Source organism: Rhyacophila brunnea, unplaced genomic scaffold, assembly GCF_057557595.1.
Source record: "Rhyacophila brunnea isolate RB1 unplaced genomic scaffold, BYU_Rbru_1.0 scaffold_1, whole genome shotgun sequence".
NCBI lineage: Eukaryota > Metazoa > Arthropoda > Insecta > Trichoptera > Rhyacophilidae > Rhyacophila > Rhyacophila brunnea.
Window position 1 is genome coordinate 20,426,217 of NW_028232751.1, and position 21,403 is coordinate 20,447,619.

At 35.6% G+C, this 21,403-nt stretch overlaps 1 protein-coding gene across 1 annotated transcript in view; it reads right to left on the reverse strand.

Moving 5' to 3' along the window:
- LOC147079567 (tetratricopeptide repeat protein 39B-like) overlaps positions 1 to 20,972 on the reverse strand; it is a 110,939-nt gene extending 89,967 nt beyond the window's left edge. The window contains exon 1 of the mRNA XM_085942070.1: positions 20,776 to 20,972. The gene's annotated coding sequence lies outside the window, so the exon portion shown is untranslated. The remainder of the gene's footprint in view (positions 1 to 20,775) is intronic.
- Positions 20,973 to 21,403: the final 431 nt, after the last annotated feature.

The following is a 21,403-nucleotide window of genomic DNA, read 5'->3' on the forward strand; positions in this document are numbered from 1 at the left end:
ATGATGGTGGGTCATTCTGATAGTGCCCAAACTACTCTGATTATAAATGACTCAATTCTCGCATGAATGGAATCGACCGGCATCGTAGTACGACCAGTGGGTCTATTCTATACTTATCGACCGCTAAAGTGATAGATATTATCAAACTTAGGGTAGGTTTGTATAAAAGTATTAGTACTTATTGCAACAATTACAACCAACGTATTGTAATTGTTGCAATAAGTGCTGTATTCTAACAGCAGTAAGAGAGGTGCTGTTAAAATGTAGCACTTATACAATTACAATCAACGTATTATAATTGTTACAATAAGTGCTAATTCTATGATACAAACCTACTCTAAGTTTGATAATATTTATCACTTTAGCGGTCGATAAATACAGAATAGACCCACTGGTTATAGAAAATGTATTTCTATCAATTCAATGAAAGTTGAATTTTTCATAAAATAAGATAGCATAGCCAGTGTTACCCGGTTCTTATTCTGACTAATCACAGGATAATAAATCCTTGATTTTTTTCCCGCTTTGTCAGTCCTATCCAAAGATTTGTGCATTATTGCGGAGATCTCATTACAGCCACGTTTACCATCAGTTTCACCCCATAAAAAGCAGTATCCATTATTTGTTCCACTTTCATAGATACTTTCATTATAGTATGCGTATTTTCGACTAGGGAGTGTTTAGCACCTTCTCGAGGTCAAAACTTGCGCACAAAACGTCATTGTGATTTTTACTTTTGGCCAGATCATTAAAGAACATCTCCTTGCATTTATCCTTTATGGTAAGGGGACATTTCTAACTATCCGTTTCAATTAGCCGAAGTCTCTCGTCACCAGACATATTTGTTATTTTTTCCGAAAAAAAACACTATTATCTTTTTTGGTAGATGAAAACCCAAGTTGAACTTACTGTCTATTAAATACGTTTCTGAAAACATTCCGAATCACGACATTAGTGGATTCATTCAAAGAATCCAAATTTTCAGTATAAATTATATACATTTTCAACATTTCAAAAATCTACAGGAAGATACTATTCTTCGTAGATTATTCCGACAGTAGTGAGATGGAACGGCGGGTAATTATTGTTTAATAAACTCTATGACCAGGTTTATTTTATCTCAGCCAGTTTTACTGGACGGCGCGAGCTTTGCTCCCAAATCGGTTTTCGCAACAACTCACTACCAGACGGACCACCGAATAAACCGTACCGTAGCTTACACTATCAAATAACGTCGGTTACGTTGTTTTGCTTTACTTTATAATGCGATACAAGTTAAAACGCTAAAAGGCACAGACCCTAAAAAATGTCATGCGAATGAGATCGGGCTCTAATATTTTTGTCACTTACGCGCTAGGTGATATTAAACAGTTCTCAGTTTACGTTTAGTTCAAAAAGTGTCGCTTACGTTGTTCTGCCGATTAAGGGTCGATATCTTCTCCTCTGGCTCGTTCCTTCGGTGGTAAGCCGTATCGTCAAAAACCAATGGAATAAAAACGCATAGTTGTGCAATATCCGTGGAATCTACAGATTCGTCACAGTGCAAGGATAGGAATTTACATTTTATTCATGTTTTCCTATAGAATTCCTTCCAAGTATTTCTTGATAATGTTAATATGTCATTGATTGAAGACATTATTGCAGTTTTATTTTTAGAATTTATAAATAAGGAACCCTCTTTCCATATTTCACCATCTTCGAAGGGTTTTTTGTTTCAATAAAACATCTGCTAATACCGAAGAAGTCACGGTTGCTGTTTAGGATTTTTCATTAAGACGATACATCAGTTAAACGGCAAATAATTTTCAACCATAGGCGCGACGAAATTTTGGACTCGCTGGCATTCGGAGAGAGAACGTCGAGCTGGGAACACATCAATTTGTTTCGTGATGGCGACGGGGGTATTAATTCTTAAATCGTGTAAAGATGACTAAAAACGTTACCCATTTACTCGAAAAAGAAAACATGTCAATGAATATATTATTATTGTTACTAATAGAACAATAAACAGAACATTAAATGGGCGCATGTTGGATTTATATGACAAAATATATTTCGTTTGGCATGCGTCATTTGCACCCGCGACCCGCAATCCGCGCATCGCCTAGCCACGATCTTTTTGGACCGTGCCTCAACTGAGGTATAGCCGTAATTGGGACACCCCGCGGTGACGAGACACACACATTGATATTCTCTATTCAACTAATAAAATAAAGTGATAATTTATGACGGAACTATAAGATTAATTTGTACATTTATGTACAAGTTTGAATGCAGAATTAGTAAATTCATTATTATCATAGGTATGTACTAAACCCTCTTTCCATATTTCACCATCTTCGAAGGGTTTTATATGTTTCATTAAAACATCTGCTAACACCAAAGAAGTCACGGTAGCTGTGTAGGATGTGTCATTAAACTTGGTGAGAAAAGACTGTTGACTAGACAATTGTGATTTCAATTGTCTCACTGTATTTTTACGCAACTCAGTACCAGGCGGATGATTTCCATTATAATTTCTATGAACGGTTCGATAATGTCCTTCAACGTTGCCTCTTTTCGGAATATTATACACTCGAAGTAAAAATAATACAAAATATATTTTTCAATTGCCATAGTGAAAAAAAATTCTCTTCCCGTTCATTATGATAGTGATAATAATATTATGTCTTTGGTTTTTAGCAAACTTGTTGGAATGACTCATATGGGCAAATAAAAAATGAAATATAAATTGTAATGTAATCGTAACAATTACAAAAATCTTATCGTAATTGTTACAATACGTGTTAATAATTTGATACAAACCTACCCTAAGTTTGATAATATTGATCACTTTAGCAGTCGATAAGTATAGAATATACCCACTGGTATCAAACGGCGTCTCGTAAAATAGTAATTGGTGAGGTGTGGAACCTCAAGTAGATAAATCAAAAAAGAAAGTGCGTATCTCATATTATTATTAAATTATTATGTATACGCAACCCCACTCCGCACGTGGACCGAAAACGCTATAAATAATGTGGCCGGAAGTATTTCGGGAGTTTTCTTTAAATTAAAAGTAATATGTAACAATAATGTCCAAAATACATCGTTTATATTAAGCTTTCACATTTTAAGGCCTCCTAAAAACAATAGACTATTTTGTAATGCCGGACTCATTGAGTATAACAACCTTAATAAAAGTTGATGGAGTGAGGTGGAAATAAAAATTTTCGAGTCACTGGGCAGAGTTATTTTTGAAATCTGTTAAAAAGATATTCATAGCGAAATTAAGCGTAATCAAAGCTATTTCTGACTTCGGCCAATACGTAAAATAGTTCATAATGATATCGTTTCTAAAAATACTAAAAACTTTTAACCCTGAATAAGTAGGTACGAATACCTGCATAATAATATTATTATAACAGTAAGTAGAGTGTACGCTTGATAACTTTTTACTACATCTTTTACTACACCTCGCGTAAAATTAGGCCTGTTTCAGACGGGATACCGGTGTCGCGCTCGATATAATATAGGAGGCCTTTGTATTCGAATAAAAAGACGATTGTATTATGTTTATGAACGCCGCAGAGCTAATGAGTCAACGCGTGTCCGGTACACTTTTCCGTTGGCCGCCACATTCTCAAGCTGCCGATACACTCGTTTTTATTACCCCAGCCAGTTTTATGTTCTAATTTATAACGCGAATTTACGCGTTGACTCATTGGCTCTGAGGCGTTCATAAACATAATACAAAGGCCAATTTATTGGAATACAAAGGACTCATATATTATATCGAGCGCGACACCGGTGTCCCGTCTGAAACGGGCCTTAGATCAAATGATATTCGCCACTTTGTCTGATCACCTCGCGTAAAATTAGATCAAATAATATTCACTTGTAGTAAATAAATAAATAGATAATAAATGTAAAAAAATATTTTTCGAATATATTACATCATTGTCACCCTAGAGCCGGAGTGAAAAGTTATGAAGAGTATACTCTAAGTCAGCGATTTCCAAACTGGAAGGCGCGGAGTGTTGCAAAGGGAGGCGCGAAAAGTTTAACACAAATGTACACACAGGTTTGCAGTTTGCAAATGCATAATTTATAAAACGGCCGCTAGCTATAAACTACATACAAAATAGTCATAAAAGGTTGTTTGCAAACCTGTCTGAAGATATGGAGACTGATTTTATAATACTTCACTTATATTATAGGTACTATTGTGAAGCGCGCTGGCTATCTCGTGAAAAATGAAATAAAAGGGTCGAATCATAATATTGAAATTTGAGGCAAATTTGTTTAGGAACGATAACTTTATTGTTAAACTTGTCTATTTGGTCGATATTTTTAAAAAAATGAGTGAATAAATCAAGGACTACTAATGCATTCACAGATTTAAAAAGACGAAGTGAAGGCATTCATACAAAATGGAGCTTTGGAAATCAAAATGACAAAAAAATAAGATTTCTGCGCCAGATATATTGAAGCAAACAAAAATCTATTTACTGAGCACTTGCATAGTTTGCTAATGCACTTTTCACATTATTTATTTATAATACCTCGATTTTACAAAGTTCGCGTGGATATAGAATCCCGAAGGCCGAAATCCCGAAGGCCGAAATAATTGCCTTCAATAATTGCTTGAGGCTATACCTCAGTTGAGGCATGCTCTAAAAAGATCGCGGCTAGGCGATGCGCGGATTGCGGGTCGCGGATTGCGGGTCGCGGATTGCGGGTCGCGGGTGCAAATGACGCATGCAGAACAAAATATAATTTGTCATATAAATCCAACATGCATCCGTTTAATGTTTTGTTTATTGTTCTGTTAGTATCTAACAATAATAATATATTCATTGACATGTTTTCTTTTTCAAGTAAATGGGTAGAGTTTTTAGTCATCTTTGCACGATTTAAGAATTAATACCCCCGTCGCCATCACGAAACAAATTGACGTATTCACACCTCGACATTCGCTCTCTGAATGCCAGCGAGTCCAAAATTTCGTCACGCCTATAGTTAAAAATTATTTGCCGTTTCACTTATGTATCATCTTAAGAACAGGTAATTCTAAATATGTACCAGACTATAATAATATGTTAGCTGAAGGGCCAAGTGTCGCTTTTAATTGTTTTTGCATTGCATTTATTCGTATATAAATATATGTATGTACATTTAATATAAGAACACCCATTTTAAAATACATATTAACAATTTAAATTTATAATAATGTTGAAAATTTGAATCTTGGTTTATTGTTTAACTTTTTTAGTATTTGTATTTTTTATTTTAAAGGTTGAAATATTAGTTATATATTTTTTTATGTTGATTTATGTCGATATGTATGTATGTTATCTTAAATAAATATTAATTGATTGATCAATATGTTGTTTAATTTATAGAAATCCGTATTATTAATAATGCACATTTCTGTTATTTTCGGGGTTATATCAAGATTTCTAAGTTCTATTGGGATTTTTGATAGTTATCAGCTTTAAAGAAAAGTATATGTATATATAATGCGCCCCCGGCTATGTTCAAAATTTGTAGTGCGTCCTTCGTGGCAACAAGATTGCCGACCCCTGCTCAACACTGTAGTTATTTCTTGAATCAGGTTCGTTGACTGGATAACAGTAGTGATCTAAATGTGTTAGATAATTGTGCAGTAACAATTTTATTAATAAGTGTGAAGAGGCATCCATCTTTGGACTTTTGGGGTTAAAGATAAGGTCGTTTAATTAAAATAGTTCGCGAAACCAGAAGTAAATCTAATTGGTGCAACAGATCAATAATAGACTGACGATCAGTCAATTATTTTGCCTCATATGCACAGCTACAATTAATGTGACCATATTTTCGTGTGGGAATCGGGGCATAGGTACCTACCACATATTAGTTTTTTTTTTTTTAAACTTTTTGCATAAACTATCCTCTGCTTTAGACGAGTCATTTTGTAGCCTTCTTGCCGAATATTTTTGTTACTCAAACCTATCTAATATTATGTTCCGTCCTATATTTAAAACTTCCGGCCAGAGGCAAGAAACAGAAGTGTTTTCACCAAAATATTTTTCACCATCCGAACCGAAGACGACTCACTTTTAATGTGTTTTCGCCTAAAACTATATTTTCGTATCTAAAACCTCCCAACCTAAATCTACAATAGGTATTTCTTGGACGAATACGTGCGTGCACCCATGGTTGGGTGCCCGTGCGCTATGGTATATGGTTCCTGATGTTCTCTCGGGTTCGGCAAAAATAAAGTGTTATTTTCAAAATAATGGAAATAAATAACAAAACTGATTTTTTATAAGTGGCGTGAGAAATAAGACTAGAGAAAAGGTTCGACTATGTCAGTGTTTCCCAAAGTGTTGTACGCGTAGCCCCTGGGGTACGGAAAGAGTTTGGTGGGGGTACGCGCTGCACCGGGATTTGGCTGCGCCTGGTGCAACAAGCAGCTTACTTTTATTCGATTACAAATAAATAAAAATAATAATAAAAACTTCGTTACTTGCTAGTATTGCGTATGTATGTTTTTTTTTAGAATTATTAATAACCATGTCCTTGCTTTTTCGTACAAGGTGGTTGTTAGTAATTTTGAACAATCACAAACACCCAAGCTTTGAGAAAAACACACAAATATAGTGTTCTCACCGGCAATCGAACCCAGAACTCTCGGGCGGAAGGCCAACGCCTTACCCACTGCACCATGAGAGCCGCCTTGTGTATATGCATTATACATAGTTCATCGACGAATCATTGATAAATATGTCTAATAATGTAAACAGATGTTAATGTCTGATATTTCTCAAAGACGTTATTATGCATCACAAGTCGATGAGTCCACTGATATTGTGAATTTTGCAAATCTTAAGGGGGGACATGCTCGTCGTAGGTCAAAATTGAGTTTTTATTGTATTTTCAAACCATGATCCTGGACACTCTTTAAACGTTGTAGATAATCTATTTATATAATTTTGAAGCCTTATTATCCTTTATATTTATTTTAAACATTTGATGACCGCATAAAGTATTTTTGTAACATAAAATAGTATTCTTTTAAACCTCTCGCTCTAATGTTTTAGAATATAGTCATATTTCGGTACATGAATGTGCAGTGGTGTTAAGATTTTTTACATTTATTAATTTTTAAACGCATTTATAAAACCATTAGTATAATTTATGACGAGATAATTTTAGTAAAATATTCACGATAAAAAATTATATTGATAATCTCTGTGATCCCAAATTTGACAAGAATTAGGCATTTTATTATTCAAAAAATCGGCAAGATTAACACATTTGAAGATAATTCTAAAGATACTCATTATAAGCTATGTCTTTGACCATTCAAGTGTGATAAACATCCTATGAATAATGATTGCGTTATAATAATTATTGACCTAAGAATAAGGTAGTGTTTTTTTTTTTAATACCAGTGGTTAAGCTACAACATACGGCCGTAGCCATAAATTGACAAACTATAATTAAAGTAGGGAGTAAAATTATGTTAACGCGCGTGTTTGAACATGTACCTAACCGAATTTTTTTTATTTTTTTTTAAACGGTACATGTTCAAACACGCGCGTCAATGTCATTTTACTCCCTACTTCAATGTCCAGGATCATGGTTTGAAAATACAATAAAAACTCAATTTTGACCTACGACGAGCATGTGGGCCGTTAATGGAGTTTTTTAGATACGAAAACGATCAAGAAATTCATGAGGACTTTTTTGCCAGCCTTTGGTCACACGACAGAAGATATCTTTTATGTTATGAATAAATGTATGCAAGAGAACAGAATTGATGGGAATAGATGTGTTGGAATAAGCACAGATGGAGCAAAAAGTATGGTCGGAATTAATAAAGGACTCGTTGCAAGAATTCAGAATGTTGCCCCAAATGTCATATTATTCACACATTTTTGCATACACAGAGAGGCTTTGGCAACACGTAAGATGCCCGCTGATCTACAGCGTGCTCAGCTTTTTTCATACCGATGTTCGTTGACTATCTTGAGGGAAAAATTTAAACCGATTATTTCAACGTAGACATGAAATTCAATTTTTTTAATGATAGATTTGAGATGAGAAACTGTTTACATGACTGGAAATGGTTCTGTATATTAGCATACTTAACAGATGTATAATCTGTTTTAAATTGTCTCAACCTATCGTTGCAAGGCAAAAAAAAATTATTGTTTCACGTTCAAGATAAAGTCAACGCTACCATGGCAAAATTAAATTTGTGGCAAAATAGAGTTGGTAATGGAGAAGTGGACTCGTCTTCATGAGTTTATTCGGCTGGTAAAATTGATGCTGAGACTCTGAAATGTATAACATAGCTTTTAGAGAATTTACAAGTGGGCTTGAAAAACTGTTTCCGATTTAAACAAAAATATTGAATGGGTAAGATATCCGTTCAACATTAAAACAGCATCCATGCTAGAAGGTTTATCGCATGCGGAAGAAGAGCAATTGTTGGAATTATCTTCAGACGGACTCTTGAAAAATAAATATAAGGAGTGTACAGTAAAAACAAAACAATGATTCGGTTCGTGGATTGTATGCGTACGAATACCTACGAATACGCGCTCATCGGCTGCCAGGTATTTAGTACGGCTCCCCATCCGTACGCACACCATCGACCAACCGAACCATTGTTTAGTTTTAACAGATAAAGTCCTGTTGCCTTTTCCAACTTCATATCTATGTAAAGTTGTTTTTTCAGCATTTATTTGTAGACATTAAGTCAAAAAAAGAAACAGGCTTTTAGATGTGGAACCGCATCTCAGATTAAAATTAACAACCAGGGAACCAAATTATGATGATCTGTCATCTCAACATAAACAATTTCATCCTTCTCATTGATTATAATGAATGTTATTTATAATAGGTATAACTTTTATTTATATTTTATTATGAATGAATTTTATGTAGGTACTAAAAAAGGACTAAATAAATATATTTTGATTGTTATTAAAGCATGTATATGCAATTATTTATTTTTTTGACGAGGGGTACTCAGTGTTACGAAAATTATAAAAAGGGTACACAGATGTCGAATGTTTGGGAAACACTGGACTATGTTATGCACCCAATTTCAACTCACATACATTAATACGAACACGATGCAGAGTAAGTTTAGTATAACGTCAATTATCCGGAATAATTAGGACGAATATGACAGTAACTAATTAAGATAATGCTAAATTCTGTCAGTCGAAAAAATCATAATAAACCTATTTTGCCTGCGGAACCCTTCTCCATTGATTTTTTATATTTTTTATAAAACCATGCATTGTTCTTATAATCACATAAAATCGATGAATATAGTGTGCGCCGGATAATCGTTGTCTGCATAATGGCAACAAACCCACTGAATTAAATCATACCATAGTTTTTCTCAGGTTGGTTAACAAATCCTAACAGTGTTTACAAATCAACCATTAAAATATTATTAATTAACAGTTTTTATTTTTCGACAAAAAAACATGTTTAAGCAAAGCACTCATTAAGAGCATACTTCAGTGAAACGGCAAATAATTTTCAGCAATAGGTGGGACGTAATTTCGCATGCGTTGCCAGTCGGAGATCGATGACCTGTTCGCACGTCAATTTGTTTTGTGATGGCGTCGGCGGAATTAATTCTTAAATCGTGACAAAAAATTTTACGTATTTACTCGAAAAACAAAACATGTCAATTAATGTATTATTATTATTACTTAAATAACAATAAACATAACATTAAATGGACGCATGTTGAATTTTTATGACAAATTATGTTTTGTTCGTCACGCGTCGTTTGCACAATCTGTGCGTTGCGTAGTCACGATCGTTTTAGACCGTGCCTCAGCTGAAGTAGCCTTAAACAATATCACCGATCAGGTAGCTTCCCGCTCGTATATAGACAAATCAGTATTGAATATACAATGACACCATGTATTTGTATTGTTTTCTACCATTGAAACATGCATACAATTACGAGGGTTGTCCAAGAATTAAAGAGCTTTATTCATTTTTGGCGACGCGGATGTTATTTCTCAAAAGATAGCAGCACTGGCGTGTAGCGTAGACTTCACTCTCCAGAACGAGTGGTGAGCCGGCTCGGTAGCTGCTTCAGTATGACCGTTGCGTCTGTTTGAGATGGACGCCTTGCTGTCGAATCCCGCAAAATGCGAGGTGCGTTCAATCATTCCGTTTCTCGACCAGGAGGGAGTCCACCCTGTTGAGATCCAACGACGTCGCACATCAAATTATGGTAATGTGATGAACCAGCGGAATGTCAGGAAGTGGTGTACAGAGTTTTCGAGTGGTAGAACGAGTATTCATGATGAGGAGGGGAGAGGAAGGAGGTCCTCAACTGGTGACGTTTTGTTGAAGAAAATCAATGATAAAGTTCGTGACCATCGCCGTCTAACTGTTCGTGAGCTAGCAATTTTGATCCCAGACGTCAGTAAGTCTTCCATACAAACGATTTTGAGGAGAAAATTGGGATATGCAAAGGTGTGCTCGTTGGATGCCCAAAATGCTGACGGAAGCTCACAAACAAAATCGTGTGAAAAGTGCTTTGGTCTTTTTGAAGCTTTTGAACTCGTTCAAATGGGATGTCCTCCTTCATCCTGCTCATAAGCCCGACCTGGCGCCGAGTTATTTTCTTCTTTTTCTTCACCCAAAGCAAAATTTAGCCGGAAGGACGTGGAGGAAGAGATGAGAACATTTTTGAGGTCGGCGGGGCCGGAGTTCTACTAAGGAATCGAAAATATAGTATCACGGCTCACCAAGTGCATCGATCGTAACAGGGACTACGTCAAAAAATACTGGGGATATGTACCTAAAATATCGTATAATTTTTTTGGAAAAATAATTTTCTCCTGATTTTTTAAATAATAAAGGTCTTTAATTCTTGGACAACCCTCGTACAATGCACCCGCTAATCGCCTATGATACCACTGTATACCGATTTACCAATACCTAACTTATGCATTCAAATAATGCATTCTATCCTACTCCAACGTATATTACGGAGATTACACGCATACCGAATATTTTCTCACTCACATATTTTATACTTAGATTAATGTTTGGGAATTAGTTTTCGGAAACAAATAAATTTTAAAAGCGTACTTCAGTGAAACAGTAAATAATTTTCAACAGTAAGTGCGACGAAATTTCTCACTGATTGAGACTGATAGTCGAGGTGTCCGCATGTCGATTTGTTTTGTCATGGGGTCGGATGAAAAATCGTGTAAAGATGACTAAAAAACTTTACGTATGTACTTAAAAAAGAAAACATGACAATGAATATACTATTATTATTAGTAATATAACAATAAACATAACATTAAATGGACGTATGTTGGATTTTTATGACAAATTTATTATATTTCGTTCGGCACGCGTCATTTGCACTATCCGCGCATCGCCTAGGCACGGCCCACGATCTTTTTAGACAATGCCTCAAAGTATAGCCAAAATGAATGGTCACCGTAGCTATAATAACTGTTTCTTATCTACAAAATGCCGTCGAGCGTGAATTATATGATAGGATTTATAATGGCCATTCACAATGATTTTAATCATTATAAAGAGGAAGCCAAACGTGAAATAGCAAAAATTCAAACATATTTATGTAATCATTAATCAATAATCAGAGAGAATACATATTAGAAGGATTCTAAAAGCAATACATTTTTCACTGCACATTGCTACTGTGACAGTTGTATTGCTTTATAGATGTATATTCAATTCTAAACTATTCTAAACGCCAAATCATAAAATGTGCAGGAAAGCGAAATTTAGAAATTATGTACCTATACTTAATTCGATTTAGTTCTGTAATATCAAAATATTAAAAAAACATTTTTTGTGTTTCAAATTACAATAAATTTTGGGGAATATTTTCCAGTTTCAAATTTATGAAAAAATCAATACATTGGCAAATAATGTCACTTAGGATACTTAAGAAGTGGCATGAAAATAATTGTTTCTTAAAGTCAATATAATTCTATGCATTTAGGTTTATAAATAAATATTGGAAATATCATAAAGAATCGATTGATGTAAAAAAACGTATTTCGAAAAATTGGCGTTTAGGATAGTTTAGAATTGAATAGACGAAATGAAGAAGTAGGTACGTAGCCGTATGTTAGCAACTACAAACAATGAATGATTTATATTGTTAATGCCGCATGTTTATATTATTGGGTGGGGTATGTATCTATAGTCTAAGGGTGGGGTCTAGGACGATTTAGCGCCGGACAACTGGACGCCATACAATTCGAAATCAAATAGACGTTAGGTAATTATAGGTACTTTAAAAAAATCTATTATTATTTATATTTAAATTGTTATATTATGACTTAATAGTTGGTGAGAATTTAAATATGCACATGTAAATAATGATTTAATCGTGCATATGTTTAAGTTCCAACGAAAAAAAGAGTTTTTTATTTCATATAAAGCTTTAGGCATGGTAATTCTCAATCCGCAATAAATAAAACATTATGTTAAGAGTAAAATGAATTAAAACTACTAAATAGTAGATAGAAACTGATTAAAATTCCTCGTCTACGTTCTGTATACATGTCTACGACAGTGCGCCGTCCAATTGTCCTGGCGTCCAGTTGTCCCATTCCCTGGGTGGGGTAGGGTGTAGATAAACTGTCAAACACCTTGGGAGCCGAAAAATTCTTAATCCGCAATTGATTTTCTATTATCTTCTCGCGATTTTAACTTTATAAACGAGGCTACACTTAAATAGGAAATATGCCGAGATTTAGTGCCTGAAAATTAGTGTTGCAACCAATGACACTAGTCCATGGTTAGGTACCAACTTTTCGTTTTTATTGTCAGATCCACCATTTTTATTACATTTTTAAGTTATCTATCGTAGTATTTCTCAACCTTTTTACACCTGCTGAGTGCTGACCACTGAAAATATGAAAATCGTTTTGCGGACCACTAGCGCAGAAATAAAAAATCTTATGTATATAATATAATAACGTCTGATCGTGGTTGATTCCGTCACGTAAAACCATTAATATATTTTAAGAACAAATGAATGCACAAACCTGATCGTGGTTGATTCCGTCACGTAAAACCATTAATATATTTTAAGAACAATAATGAATGCACAAACACTTGCAGTGCACGCTTTTTGAAGATTTTATTGGAATTTTTAGCATAGGCATATGGACGCCAAAAATTCGGGGATCACCAGAAAATTTCTGCGGACCACCGGTTGAGAAACACTGATCTAGTGGGCAAATATCATAATATTATCCGGTATGTGGAGTTAAATCTAGAGTTTTTTCACACACACTTAGAGTTGCTTCTTCATAACTTTGCACTCCCGTCTCTACGATGAAAATGATGTAGGTACCTAATATACTTATTCTAAAAATATTTTTTTAAATTATATTTTATATTTATTTTCTTATTACCTACTACATTTATTAGTACAAGTGAATATCATTTGATCTAATTTTATGCGGGGCAATTAGGCAAAGATGCGAATCAGTGTAGTAAAAAGTGCAAAAAAGTGCAAAGTTATAAAACGTAAGTACCTATACTAATTTCATTGTATGTGAAAAAACATTGTTGCTAACCGCACTATAATTATTAATATAGTATATAAAATACCTTAATTATGCTGATTCCGCGAAATTTGCCAAAATACTATAATTTTGAAGATTTCAAGACGAAAAATGCTCCTGTACTGATTTTCAGAAATACTATAATTTTTAATTCTTTGTACTACATTCAGTAAGTATAGAAAAAGATGGCAACTTTCCATACAGCTTAATTTTTTTACAAAAACATTTAAAATAAAAAAAAATGAAAACAAAAAACAACTCCACATAAAAAAATAGATTAGTAAGTCAGAAAAGTCAAAAAAATGGTCTTGAATCTGATGCAGAAGGGAAACATTTTCAATTAAAAGCTCAAGGCATTAGACTCATTAGAGCAAGAAAAAAAGGAAAACCCCACAATTTTTCCCTAGAAAATATGGTCAAAGTCAAGCCTGATATTTTATTCTTTTTTAGGAAATCTAATGTTTTTTCCCTATTAAATAGGCTTTTGTTTCACCCAGTCTGGCATATTTTCGACAACAATAAGATAGCAATACAGATCACTAAATTTAGAATGCAAATTGTAACAGCAGTATTATCGCTCGATCAGTAAGACTATTTAACCCTTAACCAGGTAATGGTAATATCCTTCCCACATACAATTTGGCTGTGTTTTATCGGGCAATGGTTTAATGTTACCCACTATCTGTCAAAATTCAACAACGAATATATTGCCTATGACTCAAACATAATGCCGTGTGAATACGAATGCATCCGCAAGTTTGATGGTTAGTTGTTTTACATGTCTCGATTTGTACGTCCATTTCTAGAGCAAAGCAGTTAAATAACATCATAATAACGAAAAAACACAATGTAAGTCGTAATATTTTTTTTATATTTGGTAGATAATGAGTTGTTCTCCTATATTTGTATTACAATTATGTAAAATAATTTATATTTTGTGAAATATAATGCATGGAATTATGTGGGGATTATACCACCTTTGCCCGTTGTCGTTTATTATTTTTATTACCATGAAACCAAAAAATCCCTATTTAGTATAATTTTCAGGTACTTACCTCTAAGCCAAATGGAAATTGAAAACATTATATAAGCAAGGAACCTAACCTAACCTAACCTATGGCAAAAGAAGAAACATTCAGACGATGCAGGTTTTGTAGTACAAGACAGGTGGAAAAAAGGTCCAAATATGAATGTAAAATCTGCAAAGTGCCATTGTGTGTAACTCCGTGCACGGAGGATTTCCATACAGATAATAATCATTAATAATTAATATTTTTCCCATTTTCTCTGTGTTTTGATTGATTGTAATAAATGTATAAAAAAATGCTTGTTTTATTTTGAAAAATGTCAGGCTGTGGTAATATACATCTCACAATCTACTAGTTAAACCTCTCTCTTACCAGGCTATGGGAAAATCGTTCCCACATAGTTTTTCATGAGTTTTCTTAGATCTACTGAAATTTCCATAAGTACATATTATAATTCACAAATAAATAAAGGTTATATTTCATGGAAATTATAATTATTGCTCTAATAAGTTCCTGGGGCCTGGTTAAGGGTTAAAGTACCAGCCGGGTCAAAGAATCATATCAGATAAAATATACTTATACTGACAGATGATGAAGTATAATATATGTTCTGAAGTTCCTCCCCTTTGTGTTGGTAATACACATTAATTATATAATATACCATTCTTGTTGTGTCTAACAAGAAAGATACGTTTCAAAGAGACAAAGTTGTTGATGGCTTGCATGTTTCCTGATAGAAGCCAAGACCTGGAATGGCAATGATGATGAAATACCAACCTATTATAATCTATCTCTTAATTTGTTTCAATGAATATTAAAAATAAGTAAAGAAGATACCTATATTTTAATATCCTGAGAGTTCAAATAACGAGGTAACCATTGAGTAAATTACGCATTTCGCTATCATATGGGGTTTATGAGGATTAAGGCGATATTTCAGTGAAACGGAAAATCATTTTCAACTATAGGCGCGACGAAATTTTGGACTCGCTGGCACTCGGAGACCAAACGTCGAGGAGTGAATACATCAATTTGTTTCGTGATGGCGACGGGGGTATTAATTCTTAAATCGTGTAAAGATGACTAAAACACGTTACCCATTTACTTTAAAAAGAAAACATGTAATAGAACATACGTTAAAGTGCCCACCACCACCCGTCATATATGCACAACCGTGGATATGCACGGCCGCTTTCTATGACGCTTTAAACGTGTCTGAAAGAAGTGATTTTAAGTGCTCATTCCGTGCCGAGACGGAGCCGCACGGGACTGATGCTGCAACCATGCACCGTAGTGCTTAAAGAGGAAAGTTAAGAAAGAAAATGTTTGTTTTTGGACTGGCTCTGCTGTCCGCTGACGTTAAGCGCTTTGTGTACCCGCATACTGAGTGTCACGAATTGAAATGGATGAGTCTACAGAAGAGTCGGGACTATCCCGCTCCCCATACGACGCTGCAAATTTCTCAAATGCCGCAAAGTTGGCCTCGGTTGCTACCAGATCTCCATGACCAATTGGGCCCGTGTGAGGACGGACCCTGGCAAACAGCTCCGCTCGTTCGAATTCCATAAGCGGGCAATCCCAGAGGATGTGTTCAACATCTTGGTGGTCATGCCCGCAGATACAACCCGGCCCACCTACTATCAAGCCAAACTCGTGGAGTCTGGCGGCGAAGTTGCCATGGCCGGTGAGGAACTGGCTAATCCAGTGCGAAGGTTGGAGTCTTCTAGTTTGGTGCCTGCAGAATACGTCTGGAAAAAAACGGTAAGTGTGCCGCCCCTTGGGGGAAGCGGTCCACCCCGCCTGCCATGCCGCAAATGCGGTCTTGTACACAATGTCACTTACAGTCTTCCTGTAAGGAACGTCCTCGGATCTCTGCGGTGGTGTCAGATGGACACCCGTGTGTATTGTGCTGATCCCCCTCAAGACGAGGGTGATCGATCCTCTGACTTGGACGTGCAGATCGAGGGGTAGCACCCCCGCGAGTATGGCAAGCGCGTCAGTAGAAGTTGTGCGGTAGGCTTTGGTAAGCGAGATCAGCGCAAGTCGCTGCCCGCTTAGTAGTGCGCGTCTCACGAGAGTTTACTCGGGAATGCCAAATGCTGGAGGCGTAACCGGCAATTCCCATGAAAATTGCGCCGTATGCAATCTTAAGGGCTCTAGGCTTAAGTCCCCAATTGCTGCCCGCCATTCGGGCCATTCTCTGATAGGCCGAATTGGCCTTAGAGACAGCCGTCTTGGCGTGGTGAACGAAAGACAGCTTGTCATCAAGAATTACTCCCAGATACGTAACCCTTTCGGAGAAACGCACTGAGGTCTGGCCAAAACGAACCGTGGGCGGCCGTCGAGTTATGTTGACCCGAGAATTACCCCTGAGGAGGACAGCTTCCGTCTTGCTCGGGGCAAAGGTCAGCTTGTTCAGCAACCCCCAATTAAGGATTCTGCCCAAGGCGTCCGTGGCTGCACGCTCAAGTGCCGGTCGGCTCGTCGCCCCAACAAGCAGGAGCAAGTCGTCGGCGTACGCAACGAGCGTGCAGGCCGGAGGCAGTGGCAGGGACAGAACGTCGTCAAACAGTATGTTCCACAGAAGGGGTCCCAGGACGGAGCCCTGGGGACACCCCATGGTGGTCCTCCTGTGAATCAGGCTGGGGCCGGAGTCTTAGGTTATCTCCCTATTGCTGAAGTAGCTTTGAACTAAGGCAAAGAGGTCCCCGGATCGCGGAGTGTTTAAGTGGAGCAGCGCATAGACGCGAAGCTGCTGAAATCGGTCGTTGTCAATGTCGAGCGACTCGTTGTCCTGCGGGATAAGAGCATCCAACAGGACTGTGGCGGACTCTTCAGAGCTATTGGTGAACGATCCGTCGGGGCGCCGTACCGCCGACATGACTTTTCCGGGCCGTGAGCCCAGCTTCATCACGCGGAAGGGGGGGCCCCACGGATCATTGTCACCCATTTCAGTGACAAACTCTCTCCAGTGCACCTTCTTAGCCTTACTGATTGCCTTTTTGAACATGAGTCTAGTGGTCCTGTAGGTGACCGCAAGCGGATGGTCCGCGTGCGGCGGCCCCTCCAGCGATCTTCGCGCTGCTTGTAAGGCTCTTCTGGCCCTCCTCATCGCGTCTCTCACAATAAACAGAACATTAAATGGACGCATGTTGGATTTATATGACAAATTATATGTCGGTCGGCATGCGTCATTTGCACCCGCGACACGCAATCCGCGCATCGCCTAGCTACGATCTTTTTAGACCATGCCTCAGCTGATGTATAGCCTTAACACAGTACTCTCTCAGTAATCCGCCACTCTAAAAACCAGACAAGTGTCCAATTAGTGAAAGCGGCGGTTTATAGTGCATACATACAAAATATGGTAAAAATTACAACAGGTATTTTGTAAAAATAGTTTAGTCAAAATGAAGTATAAATTATAGATATTTATAAACTAAGTTTATTAACTGAATATTAAACAGTAAATCACTTGACACAACCAGACATCCAGTGAGGCAGATAATCTTGAATGACTTAGGATTCCTGTCTTTCCCTATGACCTAAAGCTTCAGTTTGTGTGTCCTGGTTGCATTGGAGCACGGCATAATTGTGATGCGGTCCTTGGGCACTCTCATTCCTGTTACATTACTACCGGCGAATTATAGAACTTGATTTTGTGCTTTCAACAAGTAAAAATAACGGCGGATTATAGTAGTTGTCGGATAATCGAGCGGCGGATTATTGAGAGTGTACTTACGAAGAAAAGTAGGTAGTCACTCACCCAGATTATTTAATTTTGACAACATTAAAAAAAATGGTACCAGGTGAATTGTAACCTGCACCCACAGCTACATAGACAGGCACTTTTCCACTACTTCACTGTGGGGCAATCATTATAAAGGTAGGTTTTAATTAGCATTAGTACCCAACTCACTTGATAATTTTGCAACAAAATGTGTTTTAAGTAATTTCTAATAATTTACACGCCTTGTTTACAATAAAATATGCAATTAAATAAAAATACACCTTCAGGTAAACACTGGCCATCATAATTTTAAAACCTTGTACACAGTAATAATTAATTAAATATTTTAATTTAAATACATAATTGCACATTTGTGCAACACTCCTATTGTTGTGAATCCTTTGTTAATATATTCCTAGTATAAAAAAACAAGTTTTACAGATCAACAATGTCAACTAGATTAAATGAGATATAAAAAAAACATTACAGAATACATTATCCTCCGTAGTATAATAATAAATGTACGTAGATGAAAATAATATGCACATACATAATTAGTGTAAAATACTTTTAAATTACTGTTAGGTAAATAAAGCAAAACCAAATTACTCCAGGTTCGAATCCTGGGTCTGGCAAATACACATATTGTTTTTGTCAGAGTATGTGCCTAATAGGTTGGGCAAGTAGCTAACATCCATTTCTCATAAAAACAAATCTTTTAAAATGCAACCTCCACTCTGTGAAGGCCCATATTATGATCTTATTAGGATCGGGCATGGTAAAAAAAAAATTACTTAAATGTGTATAATCATCTTTTGATAATGGCCTCTGCAACGAGCCCGAAACGTCGAGGAAAGAAGAAAAAAGTACACATGGTGGAAACCCAAAAATCTATTATGATACTATTTACGATTGTTTGGGCCCCGCATCAGTTGAAATATGACCTTATGGTGGAGCGAGTTCAAAAGAAATTTTTGAGACTCCTTTATTTGAGGTTATATAGATACTATCCGTGGCTTTATCCAACTGACTTTCTCTTAGGTATGCTTACATACTGTAGTTTAAGTGCTAGAAGATATCAATATTTGGCCACGTATTTTTTTCGACTTATACGTGGGTGAATGAGAACTCTGCCATTCTTGGTAGTATTGACTTGTGTGTCCCTGATAACTATCTTAGAAATCGGGAGCATCAGTTGTTTGTTCTCCCGAGGAGCAGAACTAACCTGCCATTGGTGATGCCAATTGGGAGGCCAATAACTCTGTTCAACCAAATCGCTTTGGATGTTGATATATTCCATCTACGTGAGGATGAGTATAGGTGGACGTTATTTTATAAATTCTTAAAATAGGTTCTGCTTAACTCATCCGGTGTACTTCCTTGTACCTATATAATTTTTTTGTATTTACACATTTATACTGTAGAATAACTTAATACTGATCTATCGCTTTTGTTATGTACCTAATATTTCGTTGTTTCTAAATGTCATGTTGTGAACGTCTTAAAATTATAATTTGTAATGTTCACAATATGTAAAATAAATTAATTGAATTGAATTACATAAATTATAATGAGATTTAACATAATCCAATATCTACATGCAAATTAAAATTAAAATTTTAATCTTGTTTTTTTTTTGTTTTTTTACAAATAATTTGTTTACCATAATAATAGGTGCCTATACAACATGATAGAAAATTTAAAATCTTAACAGGAACTTGTTACAGTAATAATTATAATTTATTTCAATGAAATGTATCCTTTATTGATACATACTTATGGAAATTTCAGTAGGTACCTATTATTAAAAGAAACGTCTGAAAAACTACGCGGGAACAATTTTCCTATAGCCTGATTGTGGGGAATACTTAACCATGATTGTCCGATAAAAACAGCCAAATTGTATGCAGGAAGGATATTATCGTAAGTATTATGATTTATTCATTTGAGCAGAGGGTTAAAGTTGGTAGGTTTTTGTGGTCAAGATTTTTTGAGACGAAAAAACAAAACTTAACACAACCCTTATTGGTTACAGTAGATGTTAGGTTTAAGTTTGGGTCTGAAGAGACCTCAACCACAAAAACAATAATATAAGTATTTACTTACTCTCTGCTGTATCTTTAAAAAAATTCTAATTATTACCTAATACATGTTGGTATGTTGTGGAAAAGAGGACAAAATAAAATGAAATAATATTGAAATCAGTGCACTGAAAATTTTTGTACCTATATTATAGACCCCACTTGCTATGATTCTGAAATACAAACTAACCTCATACTTTTATTGTCAGTAGAGAAGAATTTCATGTTATTAATGTTCCTATTGAATCATTTATAACCGCATATTATTGATTATGAAATGAATTGGTAGTATCAAATGAGAATATAGTATTGTACCTAAAAATAATAAATAAATAAAAACAATAATATGAGTGACTTACCCAATCAAGGATTATTTATAAAATTTTGATTCCAAGCACATTTATTTCACCAACTTTGACGGTTCAAATGTACGATTTGAATAAGAATTAACAAAAACTATCTGTTTAGTGCTACGTTTCATTCAAATTGTATTGAAAAGTATAAACGAGTAGATTCAAACGTTCACACCAACACAAGTAGTTTTATTAACTGAACTGAAGTGTCAGAACAGAACGTCAGAATTAGTAGTTTAATAAATATAGTATTTATTAGTCTATGGTCGAATTTCAATTGTCAAAACAGAACTGTCAAACTATCCCGGCAGCACGCTCTTGTGATGAATATTTGAAATAGAATTTTAACCATAGATAATAATATTTTTATTTATTGTAGTGTATGCGATAAAATTCACATCAACAAAAAATATTGAAACACTATTAGAAAATAGGTTTCACATAGGTAGGTAAACTGAATATTACAAAACAAAAGTAACGTATCACGTTCCGTAGAAAAGAAAGGAAATTCAAAAAGCGACAAAATATTTTCACCAAGCAAAATAATCCACTCTTTGCTAATGTCATGCGCGAGATGTCATAATATAATAATTATTAGATCTGTCAAATAAAATAGTAAGCACCTAGGTTGTTA